Raw genomic sequence first — 19,227 nt, 5'->3', positions numbered from 1 at the left:
ATTCAGGAGAGAATTCCAGATTCAAAGATCAGTGTCTCTGCAAAGTGGTTTGCTTTGGATTTTTATAGGGAATAGTAGACGAGTTACAGGTGAAGTTATTTACATTGGGAATTGCTCGGAATTCTCAATCAGATGAATAGAAAATATTTATCTCTGGGTCTAGTTACTTTTAAGGGGATTGTACAGAAAAGGGTTAACATAGAAGCCTGAGATTGCTATTCTTAGAAAGATCAGCTTGCAAGATGGGCCCTTAGCTGGTATCTGGAAACTAAGATTTTGAAATAGTTCCCACCATTTCTTAAATGACACAAATGGCTCACTCTGCCTAAACTGTGCAAACAATATGGTTTATCCTGAACACTTTCCTTCTGGGAGTTCTGGTACATGCTAGGCAGCTACCAATAAATATCTGCACACTGAGTCTCTAATGAATGAATTTCCCTTGTGGACATTTCCCATGTGTTGTCTTTGCACTTATATACAATATATTATATATATATATTATATATATATATATATATATATAAAACAACTTCTATTTATAGATTAGAATGTTATTGTTAATGGTGCAGTAGGTACTGCCTTTGGGATTTCTCATTATTCATGGTGTTCAGTTAATTAGGCTTTAATTACAACAACTAAACATTTCTAAATATTGTATTTCCATTTTCAAATAGTTATGATAACACTTTTCTATGTAAAACGGTGTAAGAAATAATTTTATTAGGATCAGTGGGTTCTAATAATGTCCACATCAAGTATCCGAGCTCTTTCTTCTTGATAAAGACAAAGACTGTGTCTTTGCTGTGGCTAACGTGGGTAGTATGCTGGGTAATGCTTTAGTTCTTTTAAGATGAGGTCCTAAATTCAAGCCCCTTAATATGAAATTTGAGCTTAACTTCTGCCTCTGAGAAAAATTATGTAGGACACGAAATCCTAAAACTCCCACTACAACAAGAAAGAAGGTGAGATGAATCACATTTACAAACATCACATTTGTAAAACATGGGAGTGTTATGGAAGCAATGAAGACTGTATGAATTTGAGTTTCAGAGAATGGTAAACCCTTCTGTGGTGAGCTTATAGTAACTGGATTTTTTTCTTTTGTTTTGTAACATACTGAGATTAGCTTGTAAAAGGACTGTTCTGGAGGAAAGAGAAACCTGAAAGGATTTCATTGGTTAAGGGAGCTGACATGATAATTTAGAAACTACAGGAGCCCCAAATATGATTAGTTTCCCTAGTGAGACACTTGATAGATTGGGGGACTATACAAGCATACTTGGGGAGTTTGGCCAAAAGCTTCTAAGGACAGAGTAAAATCTTCCATAATCATACTGTTTAAAACAGAAAGTCCAGCTAGAGACAGGCCTCTATCTTGTACACACAGCTGCTCTCCCTTTCAAGATATTTGCTAGATTTGAAGCTGTAGGAGATAGGAGACTAAAAACTCAAAATATCTGAGGGCCAGCACGTCATCTCCTACAGTCTTCCACAGCTAAAGAGACAAACATCTGTCAGAGTAAAACAAACAAACAAAAAATGCTCAGGAAATTCAAGGAACAAGAACAAACTAGACATAGTAAAGATGTGAAAATTTAAACTGCATGATTAGCCAACCTCACCAAATTGACATGTCTAAAACAATATATAGAACAGTGTTAGAATGCATATTACTTTCAAATGTACCTGGAACATATATCAAAATAGACCACATAATGAACCATGAACAAAATCTCCAAAGACTTAAGTTATGTAGTATATACTCTCACATCACAGTGGAATTAAATTATAAATCAATGAATGTATCTAGAAAATCTCCCACTGTTTGGAAATTAAGCAAAGAACACATTTCTAAATAACACTGGGGCCAAATAAGAAATCAAATGGAAAATATAAAATAGGTAGAATTGAATGATAATGAAAATATGACATATTAAAAGTGCTGAGGTGTAATTAGAGCAGTGTTGAGAGGCAAATTCATGTCTTTAAATGTATATGTTAAAAAGAAAAGGTTGAAAATCAAATATTTAAGCTTTCATCAAAAGAAGCTAGATAAGAGCAAATTAATTCTAAGAAAGTAAAATGAAGAAGATGCTAAAAATAAGAGGAGATATCCATTGAAATGAAAGCTAACACACAATAGAAAAAAATCAACAAAGCAAAAATATTAACATCTTTTTGTCAATGAAGTTAATGATTTAGATGAAACGATTTGTCACAGAGTGAAAAATGCAATTTGCCATAGCTGACATAAGAAGAAATAGAAAATCTGATCTGTCCTATATCAATCAGAGAAATAGAATCTCTAATATGAAATTTTCCTACAAATTAAACTTTAGGTCAATATAGCTCACTGGTGAATTCTTCCAAATATTTAAGAAAGAAATAATACAAACTGTACACAAATTCTTCCAGATAATATAAAAGGAAAGCTTCCCAGCTTACTTGATGAAGTTAGCATGATCCTGATATCAAAACTTGACTAGGACATTATAAAACTAGAAAATTTCAGGTCAATATATCTCAGGGAAATAGATGAAAAATTCTAAATTTTGGTAAATTGAATCCAGCAACATATTAAAAGAATAATCTATTATGACCACATGGAACTCATTCTGTAAATTTAAGAATATTTGGTTTAGCCTGTAAAAAGCAATATACATTACCACACTGAATTTTAAAGGAAAAAAATTATATGTATATCTCAATAGATGCAGAAAAATTATTTAATAAGGTTCAATCCCCATTCATAATTACAATTTATACAAACTAGGAATAAAGTTATCTTCTTTAATCTAAAAGAGTATTCAGGGAAAAAAAACCTACAACTAACCTTATGCAATGGTGAAATATTGAAAGCTTTCTTTGAGATTAGGAAAAAGACAGGAGTGTCCACCATAGTAACCTCTATTCAGTATTGTACTGGATGTTCTAAACAACAGGTAAGGGGAAAAAAAAGTATAAAGACTAGAAAGAAGTAAAATCAGCACTGATCACACTGACATGATAGCATACATACAAATCCAAATGATCTACTAACAATTATCATTAATAAGTAGATCTAGCAAATTTACTGTATATAAGGTGGATATACAAAAATAAATGGCATGTCTCTATACTAACAATAAGCAATTAGAAAATGAAATTTAAGAAGAAATGCCATGTAAAATAGCATTGTTAAACATCAAATGCAGAGCAGTTAATCTTTTAAAACAACACTTCAACACTGAAAACTTTCAAACATTGTTGAGAGAAATTAAAGACTTGAATGGAGGAATCTACCATGGTCCTGGCCAGAAAAATCCAATCTTGCTAAAATATTAATTCTCCCCAAACTTACTTATAGATTTTATGCATCGCCAAAAAAACAAAAACAAACAAAAAACTGCTAGCAGGATTTTGGGGGAGAGTGGGAGGTGGAAATTGACAGTTGATTCTAACATTTATATTGAAATAATCATTTTTTAAAAATCCAGAATAGCTATGGCAATCCAAAGTGAGAAAAACAAAACTGAGCCCCTATATTATCAGATATTATTACTTATTTTTAAGTTAAAAAAAATAAGACAGTGTAATATTGGTGTAAAGACAGACATATACCAATGGGACAGAATAGAGAGCCTAGGAAAGAAAAAACACATATGCAGTTCCCTGTTTGATGACAAGGAGACATTGCAATTCAGTGGGGAAAAGATTGACTTTTCAATAAATAATGCTGGGTCAATTGAAATCATATAGTAAAGAAAATGATTTCAATCCTTATCTCACACCATATATAAATTGAAAATGGAATATAAATTAAATGTTAAAAGTAAAATACTTAAACTTCTAGAAGAAAACATAGAATAGCTTCATGACTTTAGTGTAGGCAAATATTTCTGAACTAGGATGCAAAAAAGCACTAACTGTAAAGATTGGACTTCATTAAAAGTCCAATTGGACTTCATTAAAACTGAAAAGTTCAAAATACAAAATTAGGAGAACTAAAGGTGTGCCACAAATTAGAAGATATTTGCAACACGTATACCTGACAAAGGACTTGCATTCACAATACGTAATGAACTACAAATCAATTTTGTAAAAACTGGCAATCAACCCAATTTTTTAAATGGGGAAAAGCATATGGGAAGATGCAAAATATCATAGTCATCAAAACTGCAAGTCAAGATCGCAAAGACCTATCACTACATCCTGGCCTGAGTAGCTAAAATTAAAATAACAATACCCAGTAGTGGCTAGGCTGTGAAGCAACCAGAAGCCTCATACATTGTTTTCAGTAGTGAGAACTGGTACGTGCATTTTGGAAAACAGTTTAGCAGCACCTAATAAAGTTAAACATACATATATCCTATAGACCAGCAATTCCACCTATGTATCTATCTAATAAATCAGTGATTATGTTCATCTAAAACCATGCACAGGAAGGTTCAGTGCTTTTTATAATAACCCTAAATTGAAAACCAAATGTCCATCGACTTCAGAATGGGTAAGTAAATTGTAGTATATCCATAAAATGGAAGTCGACACATAGGAACAAACTGCTTTTAACTACTTTAGAAAACATACCTGAATCTCAAAGATAATATTGAGTGAAAGAAGCCAGACAAAAGAATGCGGAGTCTACCTGATTCATTGTAGAAGTTTAAAAAAAAATGACAGTAGATATAGTGAAAGAGTTCAGAACAGTGGCTTACTTTGCGGGGGTATCAAATCAGAGGGAGCAGGAGGGAGCATGCATGGTGACAAAGGGGTGTAAACTTGTAAAAATCAACACGCTGTACACTTAAGATTTGGGTACTTTACTGTATATAACATACCTTAATAGAATAGAAAGGAATAAAAAACTACTGAAAGAGTAAAAGATATTTAAGCGTCAAGCTAGAAATGATCCCAAATGATGTTGTCTTATGTATCTAGGAAGCTTACCATTCCAACAGGAAGCTCTGAATCACCACACCCCTATAGCTATCCAATTCGTATCCTTAAGAACAATACATACATTTTCTTTTATCACTGTTTTTTTGTTCTTCCTATCATACTCAGGAAACTTTGAGTATGTTTCCCCATTGCCTGAGTTTTTGTTGGTACAATTATTTTTGAAATGGGAAATACGTTACATTTTCAGAAAACAAGGCAAAAATTTTTCTTTTTTCTTTCTGAAATGGAAGAGGTTGTTAAGAAAAGACTATTTAAAGGGAGTAGCTGAGAAAAAGTTAGCCCAGGAGTAGCCGAAATAGCTCAGTTGGGAGAGCGTTAGACTGAAGATCTAAAGGTCCCTGGTTCAATCCCGGGTTTCGGCACTTATTGGACACCCTTTTGTAATTGTGAACTAGGAGATACTGACCCAATACCAAGTGTCCGTCACCTTCAAATATATTGTTCCTAGTGCCATTTATACAGTGAGGAGTTACATACATTTACCCTTAATTTCCATGGCAAAAAGCAATTCTATGCCCATATGCATAAATTCTTCCACAGCTTCAAGTAATTCCTTGTGGTAAAGAAAACAAAAATACCCCCAAAATACCCCACAAAACTTAGTGCTTTATTTAGTTTGCACCTAGATGTTATTAAAGGCATCTGTAAGAAGCAGGGCATAAGCACTTTCAATTCTCCACTTATTTACAGTAATTCTTTCGGTGTTCAAATTACTAAACCAAGCTCATTCCTTCGCAAAGGCTTTCTATGTGGACATCAGAGATCTATACACAAACTGTGGGATGTACAAGGATCTTCAAAAGCCAGAATGTGGTTGATTTTGACAAGTACAGAGGACGTGTGACTGCAGAAGAGGTGTCAGATAGATGTCTTTTCTGTGATTTTTGAGCACCTTGAAGTCTTAGCTCTTGCAACCCAAGACAAGAGCTCTTAAAGACTAGAGGAATAAAACTTAGAAGACTCTGGCGGAACTTGAGCCAGTAACGGTTGAATATTTACCACTAGAAACCCACACTTCTCTCTTGCGCTAGCGTCGGCCTAAAAATCAACAAAATCATCACTTGCTGATTCATTTAGCTTTAAATTAATATATTCGTTGAAAATTTAACTAGGGGTCAGTCAGCATGAAAGTTCGAAAAGTAGAAAAGAAATGATACAACCTCATGAAATGTAAAGGGACATTTCCCGAGGCTGCAGGAGATTCCTTCAACTTCACATGTTAAAAACTATAGCTTCACCAAGGACCAAAGAGCACATCTCACTTGTTCTGTCCTCTCCAACCTAGTGCTTGGATCCTCTGCTTCTCAAAATGGAAGTTGAGTGATACAGAGAATGAACAGTTGGGTGAAAATTTTAATACCGACTTGAAAAAATTAGGTCACTAAGTTGAAAGTCATTAAAGAGACGTTTGCTATTAGTGATCCAGTAGGGACATGCTTCTAAAAACCGGAGGTTCCCTTCATTCACGATTGAAAATCTCATAACAGTGCTTTCTCCACAAATAAACTAGACAGCCTCTGCATGAAAATTTCTCCGTGGATTTTCTAGTCCAAATAAGAAGAATTGAAATCGTGTAGTTTCCTCATGAAAGTCTATGAATGTGGTTTGAGGGAGCGGGGGAAAAGAAGTTCCTTTTATTTTTCAAACACAAAAAATGTAAACGAATTTACTTTCTTAAAAGAGAGTAACTTTCAGAGTAGCAGATTAGTTCAGTTGGTTAGACCGTGGTGCTAATAACACCAAGAGGGCGGGTTTGATTCCCGTAGCGGCCAGTCGAGGTGTGGTTTTGACCTTCTGGTGCCTGCCGAGTAGGCACTTAGAATCCAAAGTACGTGTTAACTCCGAAACGCTGCTGCTCAGAACAGGAAGTTCAGATATTGTCTTCTTTGTGAAACAAGAAAGCTATGTATTTTCGTTTCGCCTTGGTTGTTGTAGTTTTTCAAAGTAAAAATAACTTTAAAAGTTCAAGTTTATTGAAGAAAATTGAAGGAGTAGTGTGGGAACGAGACGGTTGTGTTTTAGGGAAGGATTAAGGTTAAAAAGAGTTACGAAATGTGCCTGCTCAGTTTTTGTGAACCTTCAGGAGACAGTATTATTTTGGCGCTTTAAACGAGTTTCAATCGAGAAAAGAAAGCAAGCTCAGGGTGGCCAGCGACTGAGTTGTTTAGAGCGTGGTCCTAGTAGCAGCAGGACGCGGGGTGTGTTCCCATAACGTCTGTGCTTCGTTCTCTTTCCTTATCCCAGGCAGTTTCCAAGGTAAATGCCCGCTCCACGTGAGGTTGCACTTGGCTTTCATGGAAGATCTTCTCTCCCTTTAGCAGTAAAGAGCTGGGAACGGGATAAGAAGCTGTAAGACACCAGTTCTCCTTTCAATCCGTTCACAGCCCAACAGACTTGGGCTCCCGGAGGCAGCGCGCTTGGTGGTTCCTTTCGTTTCAGCCTCAGGGGCTCCTCATAGCGCACGTCGGCAACTTCGATAAATTTACCTGCGGTGCAGAGCGATGATACAAGCTACACCTTCGGAAATCGAGCCACATATTAAGATGCTCTTTTGGTTTAGTTTGAGAAATGTTTCCCACCCCCCACCCACCCTCCCGCCTTGGCAGTGATTTCCCCCCAGCCTCTCTATTCTGTCTCCACACAGAGAAAAGAGGCAGGTCTGTTCTTTGGAGGGACCGCTCCAAAGCTGCCTTCCCACGTCTTCCTTACACGCTCATCTTTTCCTGGGGTGTTTACTTTAAAAAAATAATGGGGAGGGCACTCCTCTTGGTTCTTCTGTCCACTGAGGTCCGGTTTCCCAGCTCCTGCCTACTTCCAGAAGATGGTCAGTTACGGCTGGTGAGGGAGGGGGAAGAGGGGCATCCGCCGGGCTTCAGAACTGAACCCTAATGGGCCCAACTGAGTGAGGCAAGGAGCCTCTCGCATCCCGCGTCCACAACAGCCGAACCTTTCTTTACTCAACCTTTCCCCAGGGGATGTCGCTTTTCTTTTTGCTAGTAGCCACGCGAGGAAAGAGCTGTGCAGGGTAGTCCTCTGTGAGTGAGGACTCTTCCCAATGGGAAAAAATATTGATGGAGAAGATACTGCCAGGAAACTTTTTTTCGTTTATTTTTCTTTAAAGTTTCTTTGATTTAAAACCCTCCCTTCCAGTGGTCTTTTTCAGCCAATATCTTTTCTCAAGTTCAAGAAGTGATGAAAGGAAGAAAATTTTCAGGATGGTCTTCTGATGTTTCTGAAGTCTCTTTCAGACTCAACTGACAGAAGGTGAAGGATCACTTCCACGAAAATACTTTCGAAAGACTTTAAAAATTGTTTCAGTATCCTTTTGAAAAAAGTACCTAGGAAGATGAAGGAAAAACTGAGCTTACCGAGCCAACAAGGAGTCGAACCTAGAACCTTCTGAACGGTAGTCGGACGTGTTAACCATTGCACCATTGGCCCCTGCTGAATAAGTGTTCTCATGTTCATATTTTCATTACCATCCACAGTTTATGCCAGCTGAAAGAATGATTGCTTTTTTTTTTTTAATTGAGTAAGAGGTTAAAACCAGAGACTGTATGGACTTTGGGAAAGCATGATTTCTTTTGTGCTTTGGTTGCATAACATAGATTTACATAAAATGTTTTCTTTGGAAACAATGGTTAATCTTCACTTATTCTCTGACTACGCAGTTGAGAACTTGTTTGGTGCTTACTATGCAGCATCTCTCGTTGCTTGAACAAATCTCTATGAACTCAGTTATCTATTCACTTTTCCTCACTCTATTTCACATCCTTCTTACCCAGCTTATATTACTGCCTGGTTTTGAGCTCTTCATTCCCTTTTTTTTTCTCAGAATATTCATCTGCCCTCAAAATGCAATAAGGAGACAAGAATTCAACAGAAATATACATTTTAAGAATCTCATTGGAAAAATAAACTTAGAAAACAGAATAGAATTGGCTTAAAAATGTACTTAGCTGTTCAAAGTAGGCAAAATAGCTGAAAATGCAAAAGTGCTTTAAGAGTGGTTTAGTACGTTAAGGAGACCAAGTTTTTGAAATTCAAGGCAAAGTCAGAAGTTAAAACGTAATATATCCTCTCTGTGCCTCAATTTCCTCGTTTGTATAAAACGCTTGTCTTAAAGAGCGCGTAGCAAATATGATGGAATATTATCTTAAATTTTTATGGCTCTCACCAGCAGCCGCTGATTATCAGGACAGACACTGAAGATTGCTGCCCGGGAATGCTTTAAAGAAGGATTCTTTATAATCGGCTCTCTACAATCACAAAGAGAAACGATTTCCCCAAATTCCAACGTCTCCTCTGTACAGTTTGCTGCTGTAAACTCTCTTAACAGATTTAACAACTTCATTTCATCGCAGCCAGTATTTATGAGCGCGCTCTAAACCCGGTGAGGACAGCGGGGAGGCTGGGCTCAGGAGGCTCACAGAGCAATGAAATGTATTGAAATCTGGCTGCCGCCCATGCCCTTTGAAAATTTGTGTTCTAAATCGGAACTGCAGCCTGAGTGATTTCTGTGAGGCGAGTTGGCACAGCAGTAAATTTTGCGGAAGCCACATCGAAAACGCTGTGAGCAGGATTTGAACCTGCGCGGGGAATCCCCCATTGGATTTCGAGTCCAACGCCTTAACCACTCGGCCATCACAGCTCATCAGCAGTGCCTCTCTTCATCAGACTAAAGACAAGTATGTACTGTTTCCATGCAAAGTGGAAGAAGAGATAAGATCACGGACTTTTAAGTGTCCCCAAGAAAAACTTCTCCAACTCCAGGCTTGCTTATTTCACTCAGTGGCGATTTCGACTTTTCAGATATTTAGGCAAAAAAAAAAAAGTTGGCAACATTTTTTAATACTTCAATTTTTCTTTCATTCCATGGATGTGGGGGAATTGTCTTGTTCTACCTATAAAATCTGAAAAACTTCCCACCACCCCAACTGCTACAGCCCTGCTCCAAGAAACCTTCATCTCTAACGTGGAATGTTACACAAATCTCTTAATAGGTTTCCCTTCTTCCACCTTTTTCATCCCTACAAAACATTCTATGAAAAACAGTCTGAGAGATCTTTGTGAACCTAAAACACTGTATGGCACAGCTTTGCTCAAAACTGAACCGGCAACTCCTCATTTCATCAGAGTAAATGCCAAAGTCCTCACTGGGCCTACTGGATTGTCCGTGATCTCATTTCTCTGGTTGTACTCCTTCTTGCCTACTCTGCTGCCATTAATACTGACTCTCTTGTTTTACATTGTATGTATCAGGCACATTGCTGTTTCAGGGCCTTTGCACTGACTGTTCCCCCTGCTGGTAATACTCTTGCTTTGATATATGTATGACTCAGCCCCTTATCTACTTCAGGTCTTTTCTCAAATATCACCTTATCAGTGAAACACGGCCATAAGTATAAACTCCCCTCATTCCAATGCTTCTCCTCCCCTCATTCCAATGCTTCTCCTCCCCTTATTTCAATGCTTCTCCTCCCCATTCTTTATTTTTTTTCCATATCACTTATGATCATTTGACACACTTTAAAACTAGCTTGTTTATTTTGTGTATTTTCTGTCTCCTCTATGAGAGTGCAAACTCCAATGAGGGCAGAGATTTTTGTCTGTTTACTGCTAGACTCCCAGTACCTAGAGGAATGTCTGGTACATTTATTGAATGGATGACATTCAATAAATATTTGCTGAAAATGAATGAAATGGGTTTTAATATCCCATTTTGCAGATGAGGAAGTGAGATGCAGAGAGGTTATTAAGTTTCCCAGGATCACAACATAATAAAACCAAGACAGAAACCCAGCATTCAGACTTCCTTCCTAAAGATCTTTCTGCTCTTCCAGAAATGCCTTAAGGGTTAGGGATGAAGTTGAGGGGAGAGGATAGGGAAGCAGTGTTGGCTGACTTGGAGAAAGAGGAAGAACTACAGAGGTTGGGATGGTTCAAAACAAACAGCTTCCTCCACAAGAACCATGTATTTGACTAGAACTTTTCTGGTGCTCACATTCAAAGGCAGCAGTCTATATAGTGTGTCTTAGGGAACACTGCCTCAACATCAGGACCATTGTTCATACCCATTCGCTTAAATGAAAAAATTCAAGTCTCCTTTGGTTCTGAAATATTCATTTCCCTATTTCCTCCAGGGGAGCAATACCAATAGCAAGCATAATGTTTGTGACAGTTATCTCTGGTTACTCTCCATATCCTCTGAGACTCTTCATATCTGGCTTTCTCTGCCTTCTCCCTAATCTGGTAAAATCACTTTCATATGCTATGCTCAGTATCACCATCTTAATATCCATGTCTTTCTGTAGGCCCACCGTTCTTCTAGAAAACTGCAATAATGTGGAACACTTTAGCCCCAGTCACCCATGGATGCAAATACTGGCTCCAAATTTTACAACCTGGTGATCTTGAGCACTCCTCCGTGTCTGCATCTATAAAACAAGTAAATGATAATAACGGCACCTACCCCCTTATGCTTGCTTGTTAGTTTATATATGAAAAATCAATAACTACTTGATTTAATAGCTGGTAACAAATGGTAGCTATTACTACTGTTCTAGCTCTTTCTTTCCCATTTTTAGTTTCAACAACATAACATGGGGAGGGAATCAGAATATGCCACCCCAAAATATACCACTTTGGCATAAGGATGGTTTTGAAGGCAACGGAGAAAAAGCAAACACAGGAAGGACTCTCAGCCCTCTTCCTCTCTGCCTAAAAGCAGGGCGTTAATTTCCCTTTGTGAAGATGTTCCCCTCCCCATCTCCTGTACCAGAAGGAGGAGAACAACCCTTATCACCAGAGATGGAAAGTCAACACCAAGATGACTGCACAACCAACCTTACTAAAATAACCCTTATCTTCTATTAGTTGCCCTATGTATTTACCTTCCCAGATTACTGCCTTTGGAAGCCCAAATCCCTCTTTTCTCTGTCTCTACTTCTCTATAATTTATTGCCCTTTGTTAAAACAGTATAAAATCTTTTGAGTCTAACTGCTTCTTTGGGTTTTCACTTCTATTCTGTGAAGTCTCTGTGCATGTAAAATTAAAATAAAAATATTAACATCAATAAAATTTGTAAACGTTTTCTTTTAGTAATCTGTCCTTTGTCAGTTTAATTCATAGGTCCCAGCTACAGATGTAAGAGGGTAGGGAAAAAGTTTTTCCTCCCTTACACATGGCAGGTGCAAAGATCAGAGCTTTGCGACTTTGAAGAAAATACACCCACTTCCAATAGGATATTAAGGAATGAACAGGTAATGTGGAGCCAGGCGTACTCATGTTTGAGTCATAACACACACACTAGATCCACACTTAGGCCAGATAGGCGATCACTGCAAGACTCAGTATCTCAAATTACTGAGATACTGAGTCTTGCAGTGAAATTAGGAAAAGAATACCTTCCTCAGAGAATCATGGTAAGGGTTCAATCTTAACACCAGTATCTACTGAGTGTCTATTTTGTATCAGGTATATGAAAGGCAGCGTGGATTCATTGATGAGCAAAACTAGACACTGCTCTTACCCTCATGCAATTTACTACATTCCAGTGAGAGAAACAGACATTAAGAAAGTTATCACACTGTTAAATGTAAAATGTGCTGGGAAAGAGAATACATGATACTATAAGTAATACAGGACGTTCACTTAGGGATTTTAAGGAAGTCTTCCCTGAGAAAGTAATAATCCAGCTGAGATCTAAGCACGAGCAAGAGATAACTAAGCAATGAGGCAAGCACAAAGTTCTTCAATTAGAGGGGACATCACGTGCAGAGAGACTGATTACCTGAAGACCCATGAGTATGGAATACAGACTGCAAGAGACAGTGAGCTGTGACGTGAGGGTGGAGAAGTACTTAAGAGCTGGTATTTGGAGCAGTTATACGGAATGTGTCGTATAATATGACATCTACAACGTGTAGTGTGGTTCAGACTCTTAAAATGCTTGTTTCTGCCTCCTCTTGCCTTTATCTAGACAAAATATCCAGAATATGAGATCTGGTGTGACTTAACCTCTAAGGAAACACCAGTTAAATTCCCCCAATAAGTTTGAAAAAATTCACCTCAAGGATCGTGAGAACCCTCCTAGAAGCTGGTAGGGGCAAATTCGGAGCCCCGGCTTCCCATTCGGAGATCTCAATCTCTGTCGCCCCCGTGTGGTCACTTCGTGCAGGCACGGATGTTAACTGAGTTGAACGCTTGCAAGACAGAATAATTTCCCAGAAGGTGGGTCTGGAAAGCGGGAAGAACCCTCCTTCCTGTGTTATGTCCATTCCAAAAGAAAAACTGTCCTCCTTAATGGTTTTTAGCAAAATATATCATAAAATATACACAAACAAGTCACCAAACTTCTCAACCCTTTCTTATTTCCGGGAAATCCCTCAAACTGCCCGAATACCTAACTGATTTCAGAAATGGTCAGGATCCTTCCTTTCATCCGGGAAGGTCTCCGCCTGAGCTGGATGCCAGATGCTGAGTTTTAGGAAAACGTTGCGTTGATTCCGCTGAAGAAAAGGAATCAACGACAAGCGAGGGCCCCGAGTCCGCCCTGAGCCTGGGGGGCGTGGGGGTAGGGGGCGGATCCGGCATTTCCCCCTGCGGGGGGACACCCACTGGAGTTGAATAGCCTAACATCAAGCCCCGCCGAGAAGCAGACCCAGAGGATCTTCCTGGGGTGGTGGGAACGGAGGGGAAGGGGCGGTCCCGAAAATGCAGGGAAGAGTCGCCTTTCTCCAGTACAGATACCCAGGGGGTTCTTGAGGGCAGGGGTCTTCTCTTACTCAACCCCCCATCCCTACTCCTCCCCACAACTCTTCTTCCCCATCTACGCCTGATGAGTTTTGGAACTACTGGATGGTACCAATAGGAATAAGCATAACTGGACAGTTGTGCGGTCGCTGCTCAGTTTCAAAGTGGAGCGCTTTTCTTCCTCTGAAGTTCAGGAGAAAGTCACTTTGCAGAAAACCCACACGTCCAAGGGAGCCAGTGTCTCCTGCGCAGCGCAGGCGGGGTCTTGTGCAGCGGGTGTCTCCTCGGGTTGACACCATTCGGGCCTCTCGGCCCTTCCAGCGGGAGGACGCCGAGTGCAGGAGGAGAAAGAGCGGCCCGCGACCTGCGCGGGAGGGGCGGCGGGGAGACCCGGGCTTCAGCGCAGGTGGCGTCGGGACGCCTTTTCATTTTAAACCCCTGGACCTCAAAAGAAGCGCAAATGTCTGTGTATGTTTTGAAGTCTGGCACCACAAAAAGGAAGCACGGGTTTCGTGCCGAAATGGGGATCAGTTCAGAAGTAACAGTAGAAGCCAGACCTGTTTCCGCCCGGTTTTGAACCGGAGACCTACCGCATAGTTAGGTGAACGTGATAACCGCTACACTACGGAAAGTGGACACACGTAACGAGCATGTGAAGGTATTCCTTGATGCCCTAGGTCTCTGAAATTTTTCCTTTTTTTTTTGAAATTAATATTATACATGAATAGAAATGCGTTTACCAAATATATCTACCACAATGTTCAGAAGAAACCTGTTCGAACAGCCAAAAAACTGGCATGCCCCTGAAGGCTTCCCAGAGAAAATGACACCAAATCTAAGACTTCATAGATGAAAAGAAATATGATGGTTGTAGAGAGGTAGAAAGGGAATTTTGTTGCTGGGAACTGAATGAAGTGGGAATAGTTCGTGGAGTGGAGCGGGGGTGGGAATCCAAGAATTTGAAGTAAGGCATGGAAAGAAATGAGACTTAAAGGGAAATATATGAGCCATATCAGAGGGAAGAGGGATGTGCCTTCCAAAGAGGGGAAGGTAGATTTCAATCTGAATATGATGAGAGATTGGAGACTAACCTATAATTCTTGGAGTATAGACGTTATCATTGAAGGGTTTTTTTTTTTTTAAATCAAAGCGTAGTTTACATACATTAAAATGCTCTAATCTTAAGGGTACTTATAGCTCAATGGGAAAAAAAATGTGACAACAACTCATTGATTCAATAAGTTCAGCAAATAACAACCAGGAGAAACATAAAGAAAACTATAGCCAAATTATGTTGAAATTCTTGAAAAACAAAGATAAAAACATCTTAAAAGAAGCTGGAGAGAAACGATACTACATGTTAGGTTAAACAAAGATTAAATGGAATAACAAATATTAATTCAAAGAAAGGTAGAAAAGGAGAAACAGAGAACAAGTAGGACAAATGGAAAAAAATTATGATGACCAACTTAAACCCAAATATAAATAATTGTATTTAATGTAAATGCAATAAACAATTAAAAGGCAGAAATTGGCAGGCTAAATAGTAAAATAAAACAAAGAAAAACAGGAGTCCTCTGTGTCCTGCTTACAAGACATACACTTGAAAAATAAGACAAAAGATTGAAAGTAAAGTGACGGGGAAAGATAAACTATGAAAACATCAACCATTAGAAAGCTGGTGTGGGTATACAATATGAGACAGAGTAGACATCAAAGTAAAAAGTCATACTAAAGATAAAGAGGAATATTTCATAATGATAAAATGATCAATTCAGCAAGAAGACATATCAATTCTTATATGAAGCAAAACTGAGAAAACTAAAACAAGAAATACAATAAGCACAGTCATTGTTGGTGATTTTAAAGACCACTTGAGCAGCTGATGAGAAACTGACAGAAAAGGGGAAATAAGTAGGGATAGAGAAGACGAACCATAGCTAGTAACCAATCAACTTGACCTAACAGACATTCAGACTACACCCAACTACTGCAGAATTCACATTATTCTCAAGTGCATATTAAAAATTCACCAAAACAAACAAATGCCTTCAAACAAGTCTCAATAAATTTTAAAGGAATAAAACAATTTTTAAATGTTTTCTGAGAATAACAGAATTAAACTAGAAGTCAATAACAAAAAGATAATTAGAAAATTCTAATACTGGGAAACAAGCATTACACTTCTAAATGAAGTATAAGTACAATGGAAACTAGAAAATACTTTGAACTGAAAGAATGAAAATACAACATGCAACTAAGCAGTGCTTAGAGGGAGATATATAGGTTTAAATGCATATATTAGAAAAAGAAGAAAGGTTTGATTGGGAAATTTTAAGGAGGAAATTATGTTTTGTATTTTAAGCCAGAGATTTTTGTCTGCTGTGTTGAGAATGGCTTTAGATGGCCAGTCTTGGAGACAGGGAGAACAGGAAGAGGCTGTTGTAGATTGTGGTGAAGAAGAGATGTTGAAGATCCAAATAGGGACCAACAGATGAACAGAAGGGAAGGACATCTCACATGTGCTGAAGGTAAAATCAGGAAGACTTTGAGATAATTTGATTGGTCGGGTAAGGCAGTGGGAGGAGTCAAGTTTTACCACAGATTTCCAGTGGGATTGATGATCAGATGAGCTCATGGTGTACTGTGCAAGTGGTACTCGTGAAATGCAGGTGGCAATGGAAATATGAGTTTGATATTAGGGAGACACCTCTTTCAGACATGGATGTTTTGAAAGATCAGCTCTAGGCAGGCAGCCAAGGAAGGGTCAGCTCCAGAGACTCCACAACAGAGACAAGATGTAAATGTCAGCCCTGGAGAGTGCCGAGTGCTTTCAATTTTTCCATGTGTGATCGTGGTTTAGGTGCAAGGATCAGAGAATTTAAACTTAACAATCTGTGGATGTTCAAGACTCCTAAGTTTGGTGTGCTGCTTATGTGGAATTGTAGACGCAGAGAAGAAAGTATGGTAACAGGAAACAAGGACAGTTGAATCCAGAAGATCTCAGTTAAGTCTGCAGAGTAACAATGTTTGGAAGTAGTTTTCCATAGTGTAGTCGTTATCATATTCACTTCACACACCTAAGTGTGTGGGCACCAAGTGGAAACACTTCTTAATCATTTCTCTCCCCCCAACATTTTCCATCATCACTGTGCCTTACCTTCCACCTTTTTAAGGGACTTTCCATTTGAATCGGTTCACCAAACTTTATCCAGTGCCCAACACGAGAAATGAATAGCTGGCCATGAAGAAGAAAGAACCACACAGCTGGCCTAAGACAGCGTCAGGCCTACACTGAGAGCACAAAAGAGGAGCTGTCCGTTTGAGGATCCCAAGCCAGGACACATTTAATGGGGGAGGAAGTTTGAATGAAGAATTGTTTAGGTCAAGAATGAAATAGCATTTCAGTTAGAGAGAAGTCCCTTTAACAAAGACACAATTGTGAATGTCCATGATTTGTTTAAAGCCGTTTTATAGAATAACGATAGTTTTATCATTTAGTATTATTAAGTAGTCAACATTTCTGGAGGTACAGAATATTACTGATTAGATTCAATTCCATTTTAAGGGGTTCTTTAAAATGTCAGTCTTCTGACACATTTGCATACCTGATGCTCAACAAAGGTGTAATTCATCTGTTGGCCCATGACAGTGAGAAGCAAGAAGGTACTTAGGGTGCAATCATTGCTTGTAGAATTCTATGCACATTTCTAAGTATGGGGGAGTGGGCATTTGTAGAGTCTGACAAATTATTTTAAGATATATCTTAGAATACCAAAAGAAACTGCAGATAAAACAGAAACACATTTGTTTTTAGGATTTGATGTGTTTTTCAGAACTTTGATGTAAAAATCTGTCTAGAAAAGAGGCTAAGACTTCAGACCTCAAAACGCTTTTTTCATCTGTGTCGAAACTCTTGTTAGATGCTTTATATGTTTTGTCACTAACCATTTTTCTCTTAAGATGGCATCATATTCTCTTTTCAAAAATTTCAGTGATGTCCTAGAGTCCAGAATCACTTAAAAAGTAGAAACAAACAAACAAAAAAAAGTAGAAACAGCTATTACAGTACTCAATTTAAAGTTTAAATTAGGGGGTTTTAGCTCTTTAATTTTTTCCCCTTTCCTTCCTCTATTCTTCCTTTAGAATAGAGGTAAGAGCAAAAATGCAAGGGAAAATTGCAGGTTTACTAGGAGAAATGGTGAGTAGCAAGAATGATTCAATGCTAGAGGATTTAAACTCACCCCCATTGACCATGGGTCTCTGTCTTCAGTGCACTATCCATTGTCCCTCAAAGGTACTTGATAAATACTTCTACTTATGACCTTGAAATTAGAAAAGCCATTAGCCATTTAATGATTCATTGTAAAAAAAAAAATTGAGTGCCAACTCTATTCCAAGTGTGTCTGAGGTTGAAAACATAATTAAACCTCTCAGTAATCAGGCAAATCCAAAGGATATCTGAAAGGGCATGTATTTAAAGCTGTTGAATCTCCATCACTTGATTCAAACAGTTGGATAAAGAGGCAAACCTCTGCTAGGCTGGGCTAGCTATCCACTGCTAATATCATGATTTGGACAAATATTCAGAGTCCTTAAATTACTCTTGGTATGTGTATTGGGCATGCTTCTCTGGTTATTATTCGACCTTCTACCTCTGTCCTCTTCTACAAGTACCCCGTTTTTCCCAAGCAAAGCTTAAGTCCTGAGTATTGGAAGATTCATCAGGTGTCAATTCAAGTTGGAATCACCCAGAGAAAAATACTTTTTCACCACGTTAAATCACTCAACAGGGTAGAAGTAGGCCCCGCTGGGATTCGAACCCAGGATTTCCTGTTTACTAGACAGGCGCTTTAACCAACTAAGCCACAGAGCCTCACTTGTTGATGCATTTGGTTACATATTATTTGAACACAATTTTACACACCTCTGCTCTAATGAGTCTAGTAACTGGTTTACCAGGTGATTAAAAAATATATATATATTTAAAAAAGACACCTTGTCTCAGTCAAAACCAAGGAAAAAATGTTCTTTTGGAAGAATAAATACAGGGACTAGATTAAGATGACTATCTCCTCCTGGGAAATTGTTCCAGCGTGGACACCACTAAATTCACTAGATTTTAAACTCTGGCAGCAGGGGTCAAAGCCTTTTTCCCAAGAGAAAAAATGAAATGGCTTTCTACTAACCAGCATTTTGTTCAAACCACACCTGCTCTCTTCTCTGTTAGTGTGTTGAGGCGTTACTGGTCAAAGATTAGCACATGTCTGACACATGGTTGCTGGAAGAACTGTGTTTGTTGCACCTGTCAAATCATCCTCGGGATGGCAGCACTGATCTCTCCACTTCAGGAATGTTGGCTTCTGATGGCTTACTACTGGGTTGGTCTCGTGCACTGTCCTCAAGGGAGAAGAGGCACCTTGCTCAAAGTTATACCTGCCCCTGGGTGTAGCGCAAATCCAGCCTCAGTTCAGAACATTACTGAAGGGCCATTTCAGGTTCAGATATCCCAATGAGATCAGCTGAGGCTG

General features: G+C 38.7%; 1 protein-coding gene and 4 non-coding genes across 5 annotated transcripts in view; 1 reads left to right on the top strand and 4 right to left on the bottom strand.

The window, feature by feature from the left end:
• Positions 1 to 19,227, bottom strand: part of LOC136129040 (zinc finger protein 665-like) — a 472,691-nt gene that overhangs the window by 130,489 nt on the left and 322,975 nt on the right.
• TRNAF-GAA (transfer RNA phenylalanine (anticodon GAA)) lies at positions 5,231 to 5,303 on the top strand. Its single transcript has one exon. It is a non-coding gene; the product is annotated as a tRNA-Phe (tRNA).
• Positions 8,310 to 8,382, bottom strand: TRNAG-ACC (transfer RNA glycine (anticodon ACC)). Its single transcript has one exon. It is a non-coding gene; the product is annotated as a tRNA-Gly (tRNA).
• TRNAS-CGA (transfer RNA serine (anticodon CGA)) lies at positions 9,510 to 9,592 on the bottom strand. The gene has a single exon. It is a non-coding gene; the product is annotated as a tRNA-Ser (tRNA).
• On the bottom strand, positions 18,499 to 18,572 carry TRNAT-AGU (transfer RNA threonine (anticodon AGU)). Its single transcript has one exon. It is a non-coding gene; the product is annotated as a tRNA-Thr (tRNA).

Source organism: Phocoena phocoena, chromosome 10 (genome assembly GCF_963924675.1).
Source record: "Phocoena phocoena chromosome 10, mPhoPho1.1, whole genome shotgun sequence".
Classification (NCBI taxonomy): Eukaryota; Metazoa; Chordata; class Mammalia; order Artiodactyla; family Phocoenidae; genus Phocoena; species Phocoena phocoena.
Note: the sequence above shows the minus strand (reverse complement) of the source record. Positions and strands in the feature narration are given on the sequence as shown.